The following is a 22,265-nucleotide window of genomic DNA, read 5'->3' as shown; positions in this document are numbered from 1 at the left end:
CAAGCCTGTGTCAATTGCTATTTCAATTTACTCACAAAGGAAGAAAGAATATATTTTATTGGAAACATGAACAATAAAAATACTAAAACCAACACAAAGAAAATGGGGAGAAAATATGGTTTTAAAAATAAGGTGGGTGGTTAGGGCAGCTGCATACAATTGCAGGGATCTTGGTTCAAATCTCAACCCAGTCACAGACCCTTTCTCTCCACCTCCACATGGCTTTTTCTTCCACACTTCAAATTCAAATGTATGTTTTTTATTAATTGAGCATGAGTGAGCTTGATGGTATAGTATCCCATCTGGAGATGGCTCCTGTTTTAAACTCTCATGAATGAGTTAAGGAAAATGGAAAATTGGAGAAATGTAAGTATAATAATAAAGCCACCTGGAGTGCATTCGTTCCTCCAAGTCGAATTAGACCGAGGAGGCTTGAATAAGTCAATACACTGCATAAAAGCAATAGAAGATATTAAGAACACAAAAACAGAAGGAATATTAACAACACTACAAAAATAAACAAAGTTAATGAAAACATCTGCCTGTTTTTAGCAACATATTTGGTGTTGACCAAAAAGATTTTAAAAAATTCAACATAACAAGAAGCTTTAACACCAACCTTATATCAGTCAATCAAGACTCTCTGTGTTGAAGGGATTTTTACTCCATGAGGTTATAAAGAAATAATGACGGAGCGGCCCAAGACCCCGTCTACATGACGCATGACTGAGGGGTTATTGATTCGCCTGTTAACAAAGGTTAAAGCTGACTCCAAAACTGCCATTTAAGCATTGCTTTTCAAAGTCCATGCAAGCAACTACTAAAATAATTTAAAGTGTCAAACGCTCCATCAGCTAATGGATTAACAGAGGACCCCACCACTGCCCTCCTGGAGTTTTCTCAGAGTTACAAGTGACCTCCTGAATGTGGTCTGATTACGGTCTGGGCAACTGAACAGCCGGGCCCTCCAAGCTGTTACAGAGTTTTGAAGTGGGGATGCACACATACTCATCGACAAAAGCTTTAACCTTTTAACCTGACCTGCTGTTGACCTTTAAACGTCCTGTAACCCTTGGGTTGGCCTTTAAGATGACACCAAAACTACACATTTCAGTACTTCCTTCAAAGAATGTCTAAACCTCTTATAGTTTTTGTAGATTATATTTGCAGACCTTGCAGAAGACTGTCCCCTCAAACTTTGCTAGACTTTGCATGAGGTTGCATTTATAGAACACGCCCACAAGGTGGCACCAAAAACACTTAAGAAAACACTTTGTGGTGGTTGGGGGTGGGGCAGCAGCTGTCAGCTTTCATTCCAACCAAGTCCAAAGTCTGTGGTAATTTCAATTTGTTCAATTCACTTTTCATTCAATCAGATGGCTCATCTCTGTCTGAAGTATAAATGCAACTTTAAAGGGCACTGACGTGTTCCACATTACACAGAAATGTAAGTAAGAATTTCATTCAAATAGTACTACTTATTTTTCTTTAAAATTAGAAATAAGGGTTTCTGATGGCATGACTTTAAATGGTCACGATTCATTTCAATTCCTTCTTTTAAATTCACTTGTTTTTAAGAATTTCAAGCTCTTTATTACTTAAATGGACTACAATTACCAATGAGGTGGAAATAACAAGGTAGGCAGAAGCTTAGCAGCAAATTCACTAACATTTTTCAATGATATGGGCATTTTCAGCCTTAAGTAGCAAATTTAATAAAATATTTTACAAAATGAAAAAAAAATTAGGAATTGAATCTAGAATTAAAATATACTCTGGAGTGAAAATGAGCAGCTCAACAGGAACAGGAGTAGTGTGTCTGATGAATTGTCAGAGTCCACTAGGCATCAGAATGTTTTTCTTATTAAAGAACTAGTTGGAGCAAAAGCCTGCAGCCGTTTAGAGCAAGGAATAGATACTTCTGACCTGAGGACACACATTTAGGTGGTAAGAGACTGGATAGGAGAGACTTTATGTAGACTCCAGTAGGTGGCTTGAATCACAAATCACTCTGCAAGAAATCCCATTGAAGGCAAATCTTCATCTGAGCACAAGGGGAACAAAACAGAAAAAAAGGGGGAAAGGAAGGGTCTTTTGAAAGATTGACAGACAAAAACAGTAGCTAGAACTGTAAGGCACGATTAATGGCAGGAAGCACATCTGGAGGAGATGCTCTTACACCAGGCTTATTCACACAACACCAGGTTAGAGTGTCCAGTAAGCCTACAAATACACATGGTAATGTGAAAGAAAATCTGAGTAATGGGAGAAATACATGCAGTGAGTTCAAACTCAAGTCCTAGAAGCCTCAGGCATCAGTACTCACCACTGATCTCCCTTTTGGAAAGGCAAATTCAAGCCAGTCTTTTCTCTTTTTCTTAAATGTAGTGCTCTTATTAGTTTACTGGATTGATAAGACAGGTAGAATTTAACAGCAATGACTGAGTAAGCTTAGGCTCAAGCAGACATGGTGATGATGCACTTCACTTTATCTAAGTGGTGATTTTGATGAGACACCAAAACATCATAGCTGTTAGTTAACAAAATAAGCATGATGGACTGAATGGTCTCCATTTCTTTGTCAAATGTCTGATAACAGCAGAGTGGTTTGGTGTCACAGTTACTAAAGACACAGGGTAAAAGGCAGACTGGGACTGGGGCTCAGGTGAAATGATCAATTCAACTGATAAGCAATCAACTGCCATTCCTGTATCATCATCTGTTACCTATGTAATAATGTACTGAATTTATATAATGCCTAACAGATGTGTTTAAAAGAAGGAACTGAGTCATAAGATCCATTTACTTTAGGACGGTCATTCCAAAGTCCAGATCTGAAGGCTTAGTCACACATAGTGCACAAGTTAGTGTGGCGTGCAGCAATATTGACAGCAGCAGCAAACCTGAATATGCAGGCAGTGTTGAGGGTTGTAGGTGGGTACTGATGGAATGCGAGTGAGGCCTGATGGCGTATAGCAGACCCCAACCCAAAATGAGAGGAGGAATTCTTAAGTATAAAAGACAGGCATTTGATTAACTAAAGATTTTAAAATTAAACATTCAAGAGAGAGTTTATACTTGGAGAGAACACAAAGTAACAAGTAAAGTAATAAACCTACTTCCCCCCTAGGCCTCCATGTCCAGGTTATTATCCACCTACTACATGTGGCACCTAAAACACTCACCCATTTAACCAAACACACAAATGCTCTTCTTTCTCACCTTCCTTATCTTTCTTGAACCTCTGACCTCTCCTCCTCCTTGTCCCAGCCAGGGAAGTCCTTGCCTTTACACCACACTTGACTCCAAGGTAAGTGAATTTGTACCCAGAAGGTGGGCCTACCTTCAGGTCCAGGACTGCTCCACAAATCTCCTGCAGCTGTCCATATGAAACTCCCCCTAACAGCCCCAGCCTATATTATCACAGCCTGTCAACTCAAATAAGAAGAAGATTGCAAAGAATAGGAGCACATGCCCCTTAGCTGCCACCTGCTGACTTAGATGACTATTCAGTTATTATCATTAACTGCCCCTTCAATCTCCCTCCATTATGATGTCATCCCTGTAGTGGGTACATTTGAGGATCCTTCCAATATTTCTACACTTTGTATCCCCACTGGCTGCCCATCCAGAATTTAATATAACATGCTGCAGGCCTAGATATGACTATACGTAACATTGCCGGACTTTTTGGTCATTTCAGTTGACTTCAGGGTGGAGCTCTCAGCTGCACAGGCTTTACAACCACAATGCATTCAACAAAAGACTACTAAAGTTTATGACACTGGCATACATGAACATGCAGAAAGAGTTAAGAATGAGGCAAACTAGTGCATTTCTAACTGGATTAACATAAAGATGGCAAAAGGACTCACTTAAAAAGTTCTTTCCTGATATTCATAAAGGAGAGGCTTAGTTATGTGAACCGCAAGGTGCCAGACAAAGCAGAAAGCCACCACTTACAAGTAAGAACCTACGGCAAAGGACGTAAGCTCATCAAATTTGTCGCAGAGGCTTTTACAGCCTAGACTGCCCATCCCAACTCTCTCACCCTGGGGTTGAAGTGCAGGAGGGAGGCACTTTAATAGAAGAGTACAAGATTCTGGGCACTAATTTACCATGTTGTAATTACAAATTTAATTCACTGTGACATTCTAAATGCACTTAATGAAGTTAAACTGCACTTTGCCTTGGATGCTCATATTTGCAGCGTGCCAGTGGGTGAACAAAAGCCTGTCACCACAGAATTAGACAATGCCAGACCAAACTAAACCAATGTTAGCCTCACAACTGTCGTCCTTCTAAAGGTTCACTCACTTTCTCACTTGTTGTGCTCCTTCAATATGAGTGCCTGCCATGTAAACCTCATGAAAGTGGACAGTGTACCCCAGTACCAAGGGCGCCCCACTATCCAGGTATGCACTTCTCAGAACACTGAAATGGGTGCCATGAAACCAGTGCTTGAGAGGATGCACATAATGTCCTCAAATTCTGATGCAGGGCACACATACGCATTTACTCACATTGTGACCCTTCGTTGGATGTCAAATATAAAAAACCTGTAGCCCTCACAAGTAAATTTATTTAAAGTAACACATGCATTTACTCAAACACACACTGCCCATCACAAATTAGATAAATCGGGAGTTATGTAAAGTTGTGCTAATTGCCTCTCACATTAATACAGTATACTGAAATAAATACTAAGCAAATCTATTTGGGGTGCTTCCATTGTCCTCTGATACACCAAAGACATGCACATTATTATATTAATGGGAGTAGTTTACCCATTGACCCTGGTGCTTACTCTGCATCTGATTCCACTACCATAGGCAGTGGTTCTAAGACTCTGAACTGGATAAAGCAGGCTGTATTTACTCAAACACACACCGCCGATGCCACAGCCATATGCCAGACATTAAATAATTCAAACTTTTACACTTCATCTGTACATTTTCTAAAAAACGAGATTGATTCAGCTACACACCACCACTGTGCTCAGCCTAAAACTATTCAAACCACTGACCCTTGTACTTCAAACTAACAAACACATTTACTCAGACTCATATTACACCATAATCAGCGGTAGTAAGGAGCAGTGAGGCTCCATGAAAAGACACCCTTGGAGTTAGAAGTCAGAAGCCAATTGCTCAGATGGGTATGGGGAGCGGCCATGTAGTGCCACTGAGTAGAGTGGTGCTTTCTGACTCCAAGGCCCCATGTATGGGCATAAAATGGAGAACAGCAAGGCCCTGAACTACTGCTCACTGGTTGTATGTCATTATTTTATTTTTTTTTATATATTTTATTAAAATCATTAAAAAAATTAAAAGATGCAGCCTAATATCTGAGCACAAGGAAACAAACACCAACCCACCTCTTTATAAATGAAAAACGCTACAGGGCCTGTCAAGTCTGAATTACATTGTAGAAGAATGAGCAGTGATACAAGGATATGGCCAAAATGACACTAGCCAACAGAGATGAAGTTTATAAAGGAAAAGAGAAGTGATCAGTCATGAAAAACATGGACTACCTGACGACATAATAGAATAAGTGGAGACCACTTCAGCACAGCGTTAGATTTAAGGTCACAGATTACAGTTAGGGCACCGAGGGTTGTCTTGCCTAGTTATGCCCAGCTGCCAACAGGTAGTTCACAGTGCAAACTAGGATGACGAGCATAATCATCAAATTTTTTTTATAGTGCCTTTCACAATTGACTATTGGGCATTCCATTATTTTAAGCAGATAATCTTTACACACTGAAAACCATACATTGCAAAACAATTAGAGCTGATGAGAGCTGATAAGCGAACAGGACCATTAATCCATGACATTCTATCCTTCATTAATTTGTCAAACTACTGAATCCACTTATTACCATTTAGGCCTGTAGGTTTGGTGAGATTACATTTATTTATTGAACACTTGTGTCCAAAGCAACTCACACACTCCAAGTGCACAGCTCGATTATTTTAGAAAATGAGCCACAGCAGGCCGTGTGACTCACCCAGTTGTGAAACATTGTTAGTGGCTGGGACTAAACCAGGAACAATACAGGACACTTGCAACTAGGACAAGTTTCCCATAAATGATCGATCCATTTATATTCCACTATGGAGTGATGGAGAACCAACACCTATTCTAGAAACATCAGCTGTAAGATTCTCCTTTAGATGGGGGGGAGGGGCTTTTGATGGCTGCTAATGCTTGACTGAGCTGATTCACCCACTCCATGAAGCTCAGATATTATAGACTTGACCCAAAATTGCAGTTATAATGGAATTTTACTGTAAGTGCCCCAGAGATCTGTACTCATTTGGTGTGTGGCATTCAGGTCAAGCCTTCCAATTTAGAAACTATGAGTCTGGAAGAAACTTTAAAGATTAGAGACCAGTGACAGCTCGAACTATCCGTCATTTGGATTGAATTACTACTTTAAAACACAGGTGGAGGTGTCTGAGTAGAGCTAAATAAATCAGTAATGTTATTTAATATAAGTTGTTTCAATGGTAAATATTAGGCCAAGGTGTTTTGTGGGTAAATACACAGTGTTTTTAATATTGAAACATGCAAGTTAGTTGGTCTGTATCACACAAAGAATTAGTGACAGGAACTATACAGGCAACCTTGAGCTTTACATGTGTAAGTCACCCATTGCTAGGGATAACTCAGTCACTCACTTGGTACCCTGTATTACCCACACAGTTCACTGAGCAGCACAACAGCAATGTTGACATGAAAAACACTATATTAGACATGAAGACATTATTGATTGATATGCAAAAAGGCAGTATGACAGACAGGAGAGGCTCTATATATTGATTGATCAGCCACAACATTAAAGTCACAGCCAGCTGAAATGAATAACATTGATTATTTCATTACAATGGCACGTATCAATGGGTGGCATGTATTAGTCAGCAAGTGCATAATTCAGAGCATCTGCAAAATGGCAGGTGTTGTGGGGTGTTCTCTGTATACAGTGGTTAGTACCTACCAAAAGTATTCCAAGGAAGGACAATTGGTGAACTGGCGACAGGGTCATGGGTACCCAAAGCTCACTGATGCATGTAGGGGAGCAAAGGTTAATCCATCTGCTCCAATCCTACAGATGAGCTACTGTAGCACACATTGCTCAAAAACTTAATTCTGGCCACGAGAGAAAGGTGTCGGAACACACAATGCCTCACAGCTTGCTGTATAACCTTAGGCCAGTCAGAGAGCCCATGCTGACCTCTATCCACTATTGAAAACATTTATATTGGGTATGTGGGAGTCAGAACTGGATCAGGCTGCAATGGAAGAAGGTAGCCTGGTCTGATGAATTATGTATTCTTTTAAATCACGTGGACTACCAGATGCATGTGCATTAGAAGTGATGCAGCAGGATTCACTACAGGAAGAAGGCAAGCCGATGGAGGCAGTGAGATGAACTGGGCAACATTCTACTGGGAAGCCTTGGGTCCTAACATTCATGTGGATGTTACTTTGACACATACCACCTACCTAAAGATTACTACAGACCATGTACACCACCTCCCCCACCCCCCATTTTATGGCAACAGTATTACCTGATAGCAGTGGCCTCTTTCTGAAGGATAATGTGCCCTGCTACACTGAAAAATATTTTCAGGAATGGTTTGAGGAACATGACTAAGAGTTGAAGGTTTTGACTTGGCCTCAAAATTCCCCAGATCTCAATCCGAATGAGCACCTGTGGGCTGTAATGGAAAAACAAGTCCTATCCATGAATACTCCACTTTGCAGCTTACAGTACTTAAAGTCCTCACCACTAATGTCTTTGTGCCAGATACCACAGGACAACTTCAGAGGTCTTGTGGAGTCCATGCCTCGATGGGTCAAAGCTGTTGTGGCAACACAAGGGGGACTGCCACAGTATTAGGAAGGTTGTTTTAATGTTGTGGCTGATCGGTGTATGAGATAGATACATTTGACAAACAGAAGTAGCACAGGGAAAGAAGTAACTAGAAAAACACAAAAACAGCCCAAGTTTAATAATCATTATGGGGAAATTTGAGAGATTTTATTCCCTGTGACAGACAAGGGCAATTATCTGCAATCCCCCAGCAGTTTTAACCTAATTTCATTACTGCTGTGCAATTCCTTGAGCGCGCCCAGTCTATCAATGTCTCACAGAAAGGATTAGCTGGCACTTTCTTCTACTTCAAATGAATTTTAGCTGTCATGCCCTTGATGAATGGGAGGAGGAGCAGGAGGCAACAGTGAAAAAGAAAAAGCAGAGGAGTAGACAGAGAAAGACAAAAACACAAGAACAGGGAAGAGTCACAGGGAACAGCAAGATAGGGCTCAAACAAGTCTGTGATATTTATAACTAGACAAAGGAGAGTTAGAGAGAAGATGATGTGTGCAACTGAAAGAAAAAAAAACAGAAAAACAAATAGGTCTACATTTTCTGCAAAGACCCAGAAAGTAGTCCAATGGACGAGAAGATAACAAGGGCATTTCTGTGCAACACCATAAAATTGGACAGGAAGGGATACAGTTAACCTGTCAGCTTTGCAGAACATGATGAGTTAAAGAGACTACTTCAAGTAAGCCAACTTGTGAGATCTGAGGAAAAAGGAGTCCACTTATTTGCCTTGCTTTTTGTTAATACTGCCTTGATAAACAGCTTGGCATTTCTAACACAGTTGAGGCTGGAATGACAAACCCTTGCAATATGGTTCTATTGTTCAAATTAGAAGCCCCTTTGTCTTACACAGAGCACTAGCTATATTTGCCATGAGCCCTTTGTTTGCAGTAGCTCTATTCTTATATTTGCTTGCCAAGTGTGCATTTTTCCCTGATTTTGAGTTGCATGTTTGCTTGCTTGTTTGTTTGTTTGTTTACTGCCTGCCTATAATATTTGACTATGTGGACTGCTACAACCAACAGATACTGCACCAGGTTAAGCTGGTGCGGGCACTCTCCACTGCTTTGACTAGTGTTACCTTCAGACCAACAGTCAGCAGCTTCTCCTACTATTAGTCATGATATTCTAAAAAAACAATACTCTCTATTACAAGAATATTAACTTTTTTACAGAATGCTTTCATCCAAATGGTAGATGCTTTGAGTGGCTCTAGCATACTTACTAAACAGGTAGGAAACCATGAATCCTACTTTTGTTGGTGGCTTGCATTCCAGTCCAGCTTTGGTGTGGGAATCGTGGCAACATTCATCTCGACTTTTATTTTTGAAGTTACTGTTTTTCTGTCAACATATAGTGGTATTTCACAAATCTTGTAAACAGAACAACTTTTAGGATAATGAGGGGACTATGGAGGTATACACAGGATGTTTTGCTCATGCTAAGCTCACTCATATGTTCTACCATTGTGCAGTGGCATTTACATAGAATAATTATACTTACTGTCTTATATTAGTATACTGTTTCTTTAATATCTATTATATAGTGACATTCATGTCTGTTTGCAAGTAGATCATTTGCAGTACAGTCTAAATATACTGCATTTAAAAGAGGCTCCATGACAACTCTAGTAGTGGGGTCTCTTCACATGCTGTAGCATTATGCTAGGCTGGGTTTTCAAATTGCAATGGTGTGTCTGTTTGGACATCCGCTCATGGCGATTATCGCCTCCTTTCTGGCTTGTCCTCGGCCCTCTGGCCTATAGGACAACTATTCTCAAAAAGAACACCTTTATCTCCCCTGGTTTAGAAAGCTGGTCTCTAATCCAAAGTCTCCAAACAGCCCAAAGTGGACAAGTAGCCTGGAAGAGACAGAACTCTCAAGTAGAGACATTTGACCAACCAGTACCACTTGGCTATAAGTGATTCTATAAAGGTTTAAGATTTCTATTTATGCTTCCTTTAAGCCAGTATGAGAGCATCTAAATAATTAAACCTGCTACATTCACTACTTGGGGTATAGTATTTCCTGCTCTTTATGAAATAATCACTAAAGTAATAAATGACACACCCTGCCCTATCAAGCCAGTCCTATATATTTCTTTATATTTATTCCCTTGATGACTTGAGAAACTGCATAAAATAATTGGTTTAAGCTTTCGTTTTATACACTTCTTGTAAGATCATAAGTTAAGTCTTTTTTTCCCCCATCCAGTCTCTTTAAAATCTGTGACTCACTAGAGTGAAATGCCCCCACTGGACCAGTGTGGCTGGGTGAGTTGGTGGGTGCAAGAAAGCTGATATAAAAAGACAGCAGTTTTCCTTTTAAGATTTTTTGAAAATGCAAGTAGGTAAGGAGCCATGAAAAGAGCACGTTAGCAAAAGTTACTGAAACAGCCAGTCATTCTTTTGTACCCCATGTTGTTGCATGTATGAAGATGTGATGGGAGGGCAAATGCCACAAGGCAGAAAAAGAGCCTGCCATTACACAAGAGGCCCCTTTATCATTAGAAGCCCAACAGAAATGTAGCTATGTACTCCAGTTGGGCAAGTTCAGTTGCCACTGCGTCACTTCAGGAAGGACAAAGTGTAGCCGGGGTGCTCCTCTGAGCAGACACACAATGGGTCACTATAATCAGTACCAGTCTTTTGTGTGACCTTTACTGCAAATATTCAGTGCTTTGATTTTGAGTTAGGCTGCACAAGAACATTAACTGATTTTGCTACAATAAATAATAGTCACACAGCCTGTTTATAGATAGATAGATAGATAGATAGATAGATAGATAGATAGATAGATAGATAGATAGATAGATTCTTTATTAATCCCAAGGGGAAATTCACAGTAATTATAATTGTAATTATAATATGTATTCATACAATCCCATGGAACAGGTCAGAGGTTAAGGACCTCCTGCTATCATTGTTTAATTCCACTGCATAATTACATATTGTTTTTAATGTTTTAATATATATATATACATCCAAACCCATATGACATTGGCTTTATTGAGCTATGATTTTTATTTAACCAACCACTTAGCTCATCTGAGCAGCTTCTGACCCAAGTCACTCCTAATTAAACTACCTTCAAAGAAAAATAAAACAAAAAAAACATTTTCACTTAGAGGATATGTTGAAAACCTCATTAAAACATGGCAAGACATAATCAATCAAATCTTAGAATAAACATTTATATCGGGGGAAAACAACATTCTCCTTTCTTTGCTGTTTTTAAACATCTGCTCATGTTGTAGTCTCTCCTGTCTTTCGCTTAAGTGGGGGCTGAATTATATTTTTTTAAGTTTGATATGATTATATTTGAAGAAAACAACAATCCATACAATCAATAAAATTATAAAAACAGAAAAACAAAGAATAATCTCAGATAGTAATCTGACAAAAATAGTTTTAATAAATAATGAACATAACCTAAAAAGGACAGCGCTCAGAAATCCCATAAAAGGAAGCTGTCATACACAGGACCCTGACTTTCTGTGACGGGCTGTCTGTTTGTAATTTAATTAGATGTGAAAGGCACTACATATGTAAATGGCATGAATATTATCATGATTATTTTAATTTGACACTTTGCAACATCTGCTGCTGATTGGGATCCGGACTGAGTGAAATTAGTTGAGCTGTAAGCACAATTATAGCCTTGGTGGTGATGCCAGCCACCGTCCCTTAGCAGGAGGCAAACAGCAGGGGCCTTTCAGAGTCTAATATATAATTAGAAGCCATTTCAGAGCATTTTCTTCCCGATCTGAAATTAGCTGCCTTTATTAATCAAACAGACCAACATAATGCAGTGGCGGGTCTCCCTGTAATCTCTGCAAAAGGATGTTTTTCTTAATTATGGGGCAGGCGTCAGAGGAGGGCTAAAGCAGAATGCTGATGGGCCCCAGTGATTTTCTTCAGAGGTACTGCATCCCTTCGGGCTCATGAGAAGCAACAGTCAGACAGGGGTGACAGAAGCTGATCATCAGAAAAGAAAAAGTTATGCTATATTAAATAAAGACAGAAAGATGTTTTTCCTTGGTAGACTTTTTTGTTGTTACTATTGCTGCACCACTTTCCTGATTTGTACATTCATTCATCAGCTCTAGAGCTGCAGCAAAATCACTCCAAAGTCCAGGAGCATTCCAACGTGATTCTGTAGACTAATTTTATTAGTGTGGTGTGTACGGCCATTTAAAGGGTGGTCTCCGATTCACATTTTACACAAAGACAGCCTTTCAGGCTTGGCTAGAAAGAACAGAGCAATAAAAAGAGTCACTAGTTGATGTAGTGTCTGTCTATTATAGATAAAACAATTAACAAGGGTATACTAAGCCAACAGACATGAAAGGCCCTATGAAACAATTAGGAAATGTCCCAATATGAATGACACTAAATAATCACTTCTGCAATGTGACCTACTAACAAAACTTTATTTTGTGGTATGAGGTGGCTAAACTGAGATATTTCTCTTGATATTACATATTATAAGACCTGTGAAACCTTCATATTAACAAGTCATTTTAACATCATTATGCTATTCTACACAAGTTGAATAACCTATCTACTGATGTTTTGTAAGTGTTAAGACCTAAAAAAAAAGACTGAGGTCTTGTTACAAAAGCATAAATGAGTAATAGATGCATTTTTGCCATACTGTGTTACCAAGGTGATATTTAATGAACAAAAGTACTCTAAGGCAGATATGAAGATCACTATAATAAAGAAAAAGATGATATTTGATAGTATTGGGACTATATTATAAATATGAGAGGTAAGTATGAAAGGGAGTACATGATAGGTATGAAGATGCTATATGTTACAGACAAATATACATAAATAAGAAATCTTCTGTATATTAAGTTCATAAGCATAGACACATGACAGCTACTGTAATGGATATACAATAGATAGGAAAAGTGCAATAACAGAAAAAAAAGGTGCTTATGTTAGGTACGAAAGCACTATATAATAGATAAAAATATGTTATATATAGATATGTCACAGATTGACAAGAAATAGTAAAAGCCCCATAGATAAATATACATACATACACGCTCACACACTAGTATTTGTATCCCACTACATAACATAGACATAAAAGGCACTGTATCATAGATAATCTTGCTACATTATAATTATAGAGAAAAAAAACATGGATTTTGGAAGAAAAGAACATTGTATTGAAAAGTAAAATGTCTTTTTAATAAACTTTGCATAGGAGTAGTGATCACATGGTACAAATGAGGCACATAAAGTAGAATGTCAAAGAGCCTATGGCTCTCCAGCTTGGGCAGGGCGCAGAATTCTTCCTAGCATCTTCTACCTGATGGATTTGGCATAAGGCCCTGTCACATTATGAGACTTTCTAAGCAAGTTTCAGTTGTAGACTTCATTTACATAATGAAGGCAGGGGCAATCACAACACTCTCCTATGACCACCAGTCTTGTAGTCTCACATCCAAAGACTCTGCTCAGCTAGTCTGGGACTCACCTCGACAAAATCAAACAGGTTCATTTTGTCTTAAGTTTTGGGGTTGGGCTCTGCGTGAATGAGAGCTGACAACCAATGAGAGCCCACCCAGAAGTACAAAGCATAGAATGTGGCAATGAGGAATAAGGAACAAGGGTTTTTTGTGTAGCATTTACAAATATGCTAGTGACTTTAAATGAGAAGTTAATGGAACTGACTGTATGTTATGGGATGAAGTGTGACTATGGTATCTACAAAAAAAATTGCTAATGACTCCAGTGAGAAGCTATTACTAATAGTAGTCACTTTATGGTAATGTCCCCCTAGTGGCTCAAGTTGCAAAGGTGGGCACATTTTAAAAAGCTGGGTACTTGGAAAATCTCTTCTGTCTTCTAACATACACAGCTCACTTACTCCACTCTAATGATTCCTATATGCATTCAGTTCACTGTTTATTTTGCTACTAGGACCTTTGAAGGCTGTAAATTGTATAATATGCTGTTGTATAAAGCGCCTTGTAATAATGTATAATATTTGTATAATCTGGTGTAATACCCACCTATTCAGTGCTTACATTACTGCAACAAGTATAGTATACGGCACTATAGTTGTGTTTAGTGCCACGGACAGACTATGGGCTAGAGGGATACTTCATGAGCCAAAAACCCCAATTTTTTTTTTTCCTTTTCTTTTTTTTTCCCCATTAACTTCAGAAACCTGCTGGCCATATAGCAAGCTAAAATGAAAGGATTTCAAGCCATCCCCTTACATTCACTTGAGGTCATAAAGCCTGGTTGTCAACTGACTGAACAAGTCCACTGCTGAGCTGAGCAATTGCTTCCCATCCCCCAGAAGAGCAAATGAATTATATAAAATTAGGAACTGAAAAATATTAATTCTGTCGTGTGGGGCCCAACAAATGCTAAGTAAGAGACTTGCCAATTTGCCATGGCTGTCCTGTCAGATGTGTTAAAAAATAACTAAATAAATAAATAAAGCTCCATGCTGTCAGCGCTGTGACAGTGCCACTAACACACTCAGCACATCATTACAATCGATTAAGTCTTTGATGGAGTTTCAGGAAGCACAACTGCAAGGCCAAGCAAAACAACACCTATACATCTGCTTTGGGAGGTGGCACTGGTAGGAAGCCACCTGGCAGCAGGAAGTCTCATTCATCTGCCAATACCAGACAAGGTGGTACTGGTGGATGACCTTTTAAAGGCTGACCTGACTCCCCTAAGCAGACAACAATATGACACACTTGTGAGGAACAACTATGAAATATACAGACAATTCACTTGTCACCACACCCTGTCTCATTTTTCATATTTTTACCAAGAATAGACTCCCATTTTCCCTTCAATAGCTGAAGACAAACAGGTACGTCTCTCCATAAACAGTTGGCAAGGAAGGCAAAAGGGAAAACTTTGGAGGATGCCACTTACTAGAAGATGGCACTTAATAGCACTCTCACCTGTAGGAACACATACCAGTTTCAGTTGTCAAATTCTCCTTACATAATGTCAAGCCACCCTGAAGTTCCAAGGAAGAAAACGAATAAGTCTCACTTGCAAGGGTTTAACCATTGCACCTACAGCATAATTTATTACTGGATTCATACCATAGTATTATCTTATGACCACAAAAAAAACTGCATTTTTGTAAAGAATGAAATAAGTTGCAGAAAGTGGATTTTGTTTCATGAAAAAAGTTGAGGTTAAGCTATCTGTGTTAGAATACCAAAAGGGTGCTGTGCCTACCTCAGGCCTGGCATAACACTTCAACAGGCTGCATAGCCAGTGAGTGCAGCGGACTCGCGAGTGACATCAAGCTGTACCGACAGGTGGCACATAATACTGAAAAACCACAGGTGGAAAAATCTCACTTGGGGATCTAGTGAGCTGCGAACAAGAAATGCACAACCTCATGGATACAATGAAAGGACAGGCCACCACAGAAATTTCAGGAAAGCCCCAAGGTACACAGTGTCTTGAAATATGTGAATACTGTACCTTTACCATAGAACAGGTGGGGAAGATTTTAAATTAAGTTGTGGTTTTGGTATACCATTATCTTGGCCATTCATCCCAAATGAACAGTTGCCCTTACCTTTAGTGTAACAAAACGGCATCACAGGACACCTATTAGGAGTTAAAATTACCAGGGTAATTATTAATTTTGAGGATGTTATTCAGAAGGACATCTTATATAGGCCTGAACTGTTGTCAGCAATGGCTTCACTGAGTGACATGCCAACACACTGCCTGAAAGTGTGACATTGCCAACGGGAAAGATTTATATATATAAAAAAAAAAAAAAAAAAAAACATTTTATCATTCAGTGCCATTCGCACCCTCTCTGCCTGTCAAACATGCCATATGTCCCTTTGCAGGACACTGCTGCAGCTTATTGAGTGTGACAGGGGTATTGACATGCGACTCCCACCATTCCAGAACACCACCAGACTGAGGCCAGGAGTCAGGAGCAGCCCGAGGGGTGCCACAGGTCCTACCTCCCAGATCTTTCATAGCACCTCATTAGCAGAGCACTTGGAGCGGTTCCTCAAGGTCAGTGTCTTGGCCATCGACTTTCTAGAGAGCCCAATGTATGGCGACAGTTGGAACTGAGCAGTCTGTCCAATTCCATTTCTACACAACCAAACATTTACGCCACACATTATTTCTTGTCTTTTGGCATTGGTCCCAATTTCAGATTTCTTTACCAATTTGAATTTGTATTCTCAAGCTTGATTAGTTTGTTCCTAAGCTGCAGTCAGGTCTGTTAATAAGCAGAATTTATTTTACCAATTGCTTGCTGCCCAAGAACAATCAGTAATTTTTACTCACAGCTATATTTCCATTTCCAAAATAAAACTCTCAAAATGTGAATGTGTTATATTGTGAGTCTATTATGTCAAATGAAACATTGTCCCAGAAAATGGCTTAATACTGTTTCCATTTTACCTAGAGGATTGAAAACTGCACCACATTTGGTTGTATTAAACACACACCCAGTTTGTCTCCATATGCTGTAGGGAAGTCCATCCTACCACAGTCCTATTCATAAAATACTCCTACCCACCCATCCATTGCAGCTCTGACTGAACGTGACATTTCAAAAATCGGATCACTCTATTATCACTTCACTGCAGGCTACTCTTTCCAATGCAAGAATCTGTGTCCCCCATATAATTTCATTGCTCAGCAGGGAGCCAAGGCCAGCAGCATCAGGATAGACTATGATGTCACGTTTACTCACATGTCACCAGTTCCATATGCTAGTGCCTGTGTAGACTGGGCCTGTTTCGGGATTCTTTTAACTTTGAATGATCTTAAGGAGAGCTAGTTTGCTTTACCAATAAAACATTCTCTCTTTCTTGTAGTCTACTCACCTGAGGATCACCTCTAATTTGTCCAAAATGAAATTGTACCTACCCTCAAAAAAGCAGATCACCCTTTTTTGCATATAGTCCATATTTTGCATGTTCTTACAATCTTGTTAAAAAACGATTCACATGTTTCAATGGTGGTGCAAGGCACTGAGTGTAACTTCTAGTCCTGTTTACTGTAGTTGAACTTTATGGATTCTTCACTTCATCCAGTCTGATAGTTTTAGAACATATGAGGTTTGACAAAGGAGACTGGTCCAATTGGTCGATCAAGTCTGTTTGGTTAGCTAAGGTGTCTCAAATCTCATCTAGAGATTTTAAAGAACTTCTGTTTCCATACCAATAAACCCTGTTAGCCCTTCTTCACAGGGATCCCCAGGTTGTTAGGCAGGCAATATACAGGTAAAAACAGATTAGTCAGGGACTGAGGAGTCTCGCAGAGGGAAAAAATTTCAAATTAATATAAAATCCCCACCCCTAAACAATTTTGCACAGATAAGACTCAGTGTTAGACGCACATGGGGACCTGAGGACATACTCTTGTATTAACCTCTCAACAGGCCGCTGTTGTAAAAAATTACAACTAACAAAATAATGAAAACTCAAGAGGCATAAACACAAGCAGTAAAACAGTATAAACTAAACAGAACAGGAAATCAACTTTTTTCCCCCCTTGGGGCCTACAGTAGCTGTTTATCTTGTCCATATGCCCAGTAATCCAGTGCAGAAATATATTCTCTCTCTCTGTCTCTCTCTCTCTCCCCCCCCCCCCCCCCCACAGGGTCACGGGGGGTCTGCTGGAGCCGATCCTCACTATCTGCTTATATATACAGCCAGACATTTGGGTAATTGTAAGTGCAAAATTATAAGGAACAATCCAAAACTTATTAAGATTGGGGCACTAGTTTGGTGTAGTCTGTGGTCATTCCTGGTTTCCCTATACTCTTATGCCCCCACTTGGTTTTACAGGGCCCTGATCTCTTAGGCAGCAGTCTTTAACTGGAAACTCAATCCCTGTCCTTCTAGTCCAGCACTGTATGCTACCACTTACTGGTCAGAAGGTGATCCAACCTCCTGCCAATCTCTTAAGGTCTAATTATCTCAACTAGATGAGGTTCTGAGGCAAATGCCAGCTGATGAGTCATCCCTCTAGCCTGCTAAGTAGGCATTGCCAGATTCTGCCAGGCTACCACTTCTTCCTTGTGTTGATGTCCTTCTTGAGCACCTACCACAAACACAGAGCAATGAAGTGGTATAACATGGCCAGGGATTTCTCCCTCTTCTAGACTCTTGTTTGCCACTGTCACTATTTTACAACCACCCTTTCCACCAGACATTTGGTTAATAATGTGGCCTAGGGTAAAAAGATTGGTCATTCCCTTCCCTTTTCGGGGAGATTTTAATTTTGCCCACAAATAGAAGAGCTTGCTCACCACTGGCATTCTAACTCATCCATGTCTTTATGAACCTGGCTTTGAACACATTGGTTTGGTCATGTCAACAGAAAAAGGCCTTTCTCAAACTGTTACTACAAAGATGGAAAAGCACAATTGTCCAAAATGTCTTTGTATGCTGTAGCATTAACAGTATCCTTCACTACGGACTAGCTCAAACCCTGCCATTATCCCTCGCATACTAAACTTAGCAGTAGGCACTATGCAGACTGGAAGGCAAATATAGTGTTCTTGGGTTTAAGTGCAGTTACTTGGCCAGGAAAAACGGTGTCATGAAGCCCTTAACACAGTTCTTGTGCTGATGTTGCTTCAGCTCCACATGATGCAATGTCATCAGTGGAGCCCCTCAGGGGTCTGTCCTTGGACCATTACTTTTTTTCAATTTATATTAATGACATTGATTCTGGTATAGATAAAATTGTGAAATTCACAGATGACACTGAAACTGGATAAACAGCAGACTAATTCAAAAAAAGACCTGGACAACCTTCAGAACTGGGCTAACACCTAGAAAATGAAGTTTAATGTAGAAAAGAGCAAAGTGCTACATGTGGCCAAAAGAAACAACAATTATAGATACTAGATGGAAGACACTGACCTATAGGAAGCAACCTCTGAAACTCTTCCAGAAACAGAAAAGACATTGGAGAGACCTCCTGACACACTGTGAAAAAGAAACAATTTTCAGATGATGCAAATTGAGCCACATTCCGTCTGGAAGTTTTCTAAATCTTGTACACAGACTTAGAACACTGTCAACATTGTTAACACATCCACTTCGAACAAGCTGAACACTTACAATCACTATCAAGATATATAGGCAGCAACTTTACTGATGAAAATTGACAATGTGCTGCTTGTATTAGTTCTGCCCTCTTTTACAAAACATGTAATGGAAAACCATGAGTTCATAACCTGCCATTGTCCTTCAGCAGCCAAATTTATTTCAGGAATTGCTTGGAGAAGCCTATAGTTTTTCGTCTTCAAAATAAAGATTAATGATGAGTTCAGGAAATAAGTCATGGTTAAATACCTCTGAGAATATATGTTAGAAAAATACACAACCTGGTCCACAAGGAGAAAAGAAATGTGTCCTCTACTCTATCTAATAACTATTTACTACCCTTCTTAGCATCCATCCATCCATCCTTCTAGTATCAAAATACTCCCAATGGTAATGGCTGTGGTATTTAAGGTTACATTTAAAAAGCAACTTTTTTTTGTCACAACAAAAAGGCATTTAGCTGAAAATTAACAGCCTAGATAACCTCACTGGTGAACAGACGTCATTGGCAGATCATTATAAGGTTTGCCTCTGCTTCGCGAGTTTTAAACAAATTACTATAATATGCATTGCCGCAGAGAAGCCATCACCCAGAGCACTAGTGCTGAGATATAAATGCTTCCTGCAGAAGCGTCTTTTCTCCTGCGATCAAACTGAATTATTACTTAGGATTACTAATTGGGGAGGCTAATATAGTCCTCCTATAATGTAGTCCACCAAATTCCATTAAGCCAAATAAAAATGACTACGGTGCAGTGAACTTGTACCTGGAATATCTGTAACCTCTTTTACCTATGGACTTGCTGTGTAACTGGTTTAGTTTGGCCTGGCCCAGTCTAAAAAAAAAAAAAAAAAAAAAAAAAAATGACAAAACATTTAAACAAATATCTTAAAATTTAAGCCTAAGCACAGACTAATATTATTTGTGTTAAGAGACATACATTTCACGAGCACCATGTATGTGCAAAAATGACAAATTTCAATGTCTAGATTCACATATGTTCAGGTAGGGTAGAGGGTGTGATTTCAGTATTAGAATGCAACAGTTGTGAAGGTAGGATGATCCATGAGAAAGCAAACCGATTACTAAATTCAGACTGTGTAAAATAAATAAAATACTGTATAAACATTTTTCCTGTATACAGAATTGGACACATGCCTATAGCAGTTGAAGAGATAGCCAAAGTGGAGAAAGTATGCCACAGATGGCAAACAAAACCGCTGCAAATTTGATGAATGTGAAAAAATCTTAAATGGAATAAAACAAGAGTTATCTGGGAAGCACAATAGGAAGATGTAAGGGACATCTTATTTTGCAATGAATATACTACACATCAGTGCAATGTACCATTTTCAGACAAGCTTACCCAAGCCAAAACAAGAAAGGTTACAACCAACAGAAAAATCATTCACACTTGTCTCTCCTTTGGTTATCTAACTACCAAGTGTTCCTGGGCATTTCTTATATCAAAGCAACATATGAACAGTAGCACTGATTCATCCCTAAGTGATCGAATCACTTAGTCAAAAGACTGACGATTTTGAAATTTGGGAACTTGGTTGTTCTTTGTGTATTAATATGATCTAAAGTAGGGCTGCAAACAAAGGAATACAGTTGTGCTTTAAAGTTTGTGAACCCTTTAGAATTTTCTATATTTCTGCATAAATATGACCTAAAACATCATCAGATTTTCACTCAAGTCCTAAAAGTAGATAAAGAGAAACCAGTTAAATAAATGAGACAAAAATATTATACTTGGTCATTTATTTATTAAGGAAAATGATAGAATATTACATATTTGTGAGTGGCAAAAGTATGTGAACCTTTGCTTTCAGTATCTGGTGTGACCCCCCTTTGCAGCAATAACGGCAACTAAACGTTTCCGGTAACTGTTGATCAGTCCTGCACACCGGCTTGGAGAAATTTTAGCCCATTCCTCCGTACAGAACAGCTTCAACTCTGGGGTGATGGTGCGTTTCCTCACATTAACTGCTTGCTTCAGGTCCTTCCACAACATTTCAATTGGATTAAGGTCAGGAGTTTGACTTGGCCATTCCAAAACATTAACTTTATTCTTCTTTAACCATTCTTTGGTAGAACGACTTGTGTGCTTAGGGTCATTGTCTTGCTGCATGACCCACCTTCTCTTGAGATTCAGTTCATGGACAGATGTCCTGACATTTTCCTTTAAAATTCTCTGATATAATTCAGAATTCATTGTTCCATCAATGAAGACAAGCCGTCCTGGCCCAGATGCAGCAAAAGAGGCCCAAACCATGATACTACCACCACCATGTTTCACAGATGAGATAAGGTTCTTATGCTGGAATGCAGTGTTTTCCTTTCTCCAAACATAACGCTTTTCATTTAAACCAAAAAGTTCTATTTTGGTCTCATCCGTCCACAAAACATTCTTCCAATAGCCTTCTTGTTTATCCATGTGATCTTTAGCAAACTGCAGACAAGCAGCAATGTTGTTTTTGGAGAGCAGTGGCTTTCTCCTTGCAACCCTGCCATGCACACCATTGTTGTTCAGTGTTCTCCTGATGGTGGACTCATGAATATGAACATTAGCCAATGTGAGTGAGGCCTTCAGTTGCTTAGAAGTTACCCTGGTGTCCTTTGTGACCTCGCCGACTATTACACGCCTTGCTCTTGGAGTGATCTTTGTTGGTCGACCACTCCTGGGGAGGGTAACAATGGTCTTGAATTTTCTCCATTTGTACACAATCTGTCTGACTGTGGATTGGTGGAGTCCAAACTCTTTAGAGATGGTTTTGTAACCTTTTCCAGCCTGATGAGCATCAACAACTCTTTTTCTGAGGTCCTCAGAAATCTCCTTTGTTCGTGCCATGATACACTTCCACAAACATGTGTTGTGAAGAGCAGACTTTGATAGATCCATGTTTTTAATTAACACAGGGTGCCCACTCACACCTGATTGTCATCCCAATGATTGAAAACACCCGACTCTAATTTCACCTTCAAACTAACTGCTAATCCTAGAGGTTCACATACTTTTGCCACTAACAAATATGTAATATTCGATCATTTTCCTCAATAAATAAATGACCAAGTATAATATTTTTGTCTCATTTGTTTAACTGGTTTCTTTTTATCTACTTTTAGGACTTGAGTGAAAATCTGATGATGTTTTAGGTCATTTTTATGGAGAAATATATAAAATTCTAAAGGGTTCACAAACTTTCAAGCACAACTGTACATCTGGATAAATGGTATTGCTGATCTGCATTTGGGCCCTTTTT

This window comes from Erpetoichthys calabaricus, chromosome 18 (assembly GCF_900747795.2).
Source record: "Erpetoichthys calabaricus chromosome 18, fErpCal1.3, whole genome shotgun sequence".
Classification (NCBI taxonomy): Eukaryota; Metazoa; Chordata; class Cladistia; order Polypteriformes; family Polypteridae; genus Erpetoichthys; species Erpetoichthys calabaricus.
Note: the sequence above shows the minus strand (reverse complement) of the source record.